Source organism: Panulirus ornatus, chromosome 59 (assembly GCF_036320965.1).
Source record: "Panulirus ornatus isolate Po-2019 chromosome 59, ASM3632096v1, whole genome shotgun sequence".
NCBI classification, from domain to species: Eukaryota; Metazoa; Arthropoda; class Malacostraca; order Decapoda; family Palinuridae; genus Panulirus; species Panulirus ornatus.
Window position 1 is genome coordinate 11,776,487 of NC_092282.1, and position 2,243 is coordinate 11,778,729.

Here is a 2,243-nt window from a genome sequence, read left to right on the forward strand (position 1 = left end):
GTGTGTGTGTGTGTGTGTGTGTGTGTGTGTGCGTGTGTGTGTGTGCCTGTGTGTGTGTGTGTGTGTGTGTGTGTGTGTGTGTGTGTGTAAATCACCTTTTTCCTCTCTAATCGCATATTTGTGTGGTGAGTGGGTGGGTAGGTCAGGCTGGGGAAGTTTTACAATAGCGTGGCCCCATTTGACCGCTGTGGATCAGGGTCAAATTTCATACCACCAAAGATAACGGGTCGTACAGTCGTGCTCAAGGGTTCATCAGTCGTGCTCAAGGGTCGTACAGTTGTGCTCAAGGGTCGTACAGTTGAGCTCAAGGGTCATTCAGTGGTTTTCAAGGGTCGTATCGTCGTGCTCAAGGGTCATATAGGCGTGCTCAAGGGTCGTATCGTCGTGCTCAAGGGTTGTATAGTCGTCCTCAAGGGTCGTATCGTCGTGCTCAAGGGTCGTACCGTCGTGCTCAAGGGTCGTACCGTCGTGCTCAAGGGTCGTACCGTCGTGCTCAAGGGTCGTATCGTCGTGCTCAAGGGTCATACCGTCGTGCTCAAGGGTCGTACCGTCGTGCTCAAGAGTCGCACGGTCTGCTCAAGGGTAGTCTCGTCGTATTCAAGGGTCGTATAGTCGTGCTCAAGGATCATATAGTCGTGCTCAAGGGTCGTATCGTCGTGCTCAAGGGTCGTACCGTCGTGCTCAAAGGTCGCACGGTCTGCTCAAGGGTCGTATCGTCGTGCTCAAGGGTCGTATCGTCGTGCTCAAGGGTCGTACCGTCGTGCTCAAGGGTAGTCTCTTCGTGCTCAAAGGGTTCGTACCGCCGTAACTCAAAGGCTGCCTTCTAAACCCTTTGGGAGGAACTCCAACGCATGAGTTATACAAATGGAAGATATCCAACGCGACCCGTTCCAAGCACAACGAGTCAAGGCAGACGACCCTTCGACCCCGGGGATGATCCATAGTAAACCACCCCCTCCCACACACACACACACACACACACCTTAACCCCCCCCCCACACAAATCGCCCTCCCCTCCGCGCGCCCCCGCCTCCCCAACACTCACAAATTTTCACACTCGACGGAAAACCAATTTTTTTTTCTTCTCTTTTTTTTTTTTCTGGGGTTTTAAAACGAAAACGGAACAGCGTCGAAATGTCAGGGTAATTTCAGCACAAACATCCACCACCACCACCATCACCGGATCTCGCGGGCGCCATTCGAGTCATGACCCAAATCCATTTAACTGCTCTCAGGCTGGACACTGAGGCAAACTTTGCTCCAAGACGTACGTGCGCGGCGTCTCAACCGATCACACCTCCACACTCCCACCCATCCCATCCCCTCCTGCCTCCTCCCAGCTGCAAACACTATTGTACTGCCGCAGCAATTCGAGAACGATAGTAAGGGTAGTTAGAGGCCAGATGGACAAGCCGTCGTTATCTCTGCTTTATCGCCAGCTGGTTGTGGTGGTGTGCTAATGCTTCACGCCATGTTAGGATGACGTGGAGGGAGGAAGGAGGAGCGAGAGAGCCACCAGGGTTCACCATCTGCAGGTGATGATGATTCGGTGTTTGGGGGGTGACTTAGGTTTTGATGAAGAGAAAGATTCTTCTCTGGTTGTTCGTCCTCATCCTGGGGACTGGTCGATAGGTGGAGACCTGTCTGAGGCTGGCGTACGTGTGTGTGTGTGTGTGTGTGTGTGTGTGTGTGTGTGTGTGTGTGTGTGGATCCAGAGGAGTATAGACGTAGTATATAAAGAATTATAAGCGTGCGTGATAAGAGTGAATTAGAACGATGTGGTATACAGGGATCGACGTGCTTTCAGTGGACTGAACCAGGGATGTGAAGCAGCCGGGAAAACCACGGAAAGGTCTGGAAGGGGGGCTGGTTGTGGATAAGGAGCTGTGGTTTCGGTACGTTACACGTGACAGCTAGAGACTGATTATGAGCGAATGCGGCCGTCTTTCTCTATTCCTGGCGTTACCTCGCAGACGCAGGAAACAGCGATAAAGTATGGAAGAAAGGTGTATATATATATATATATATATATATATATATATATATATATATATATATATATATATATATATATATATATATATATATATGACACAAAAAATCTTCACAATTACACGTAATTAGTAATCAGTAATCACAGACGATTCCACCACCTCAGTAATCATCTAGTGGATCTCCAGTGTTAATCTTGAACACTTCAATCCAACACTCGTCTGATAATGTGTCAGTGTTTCAACACCCTC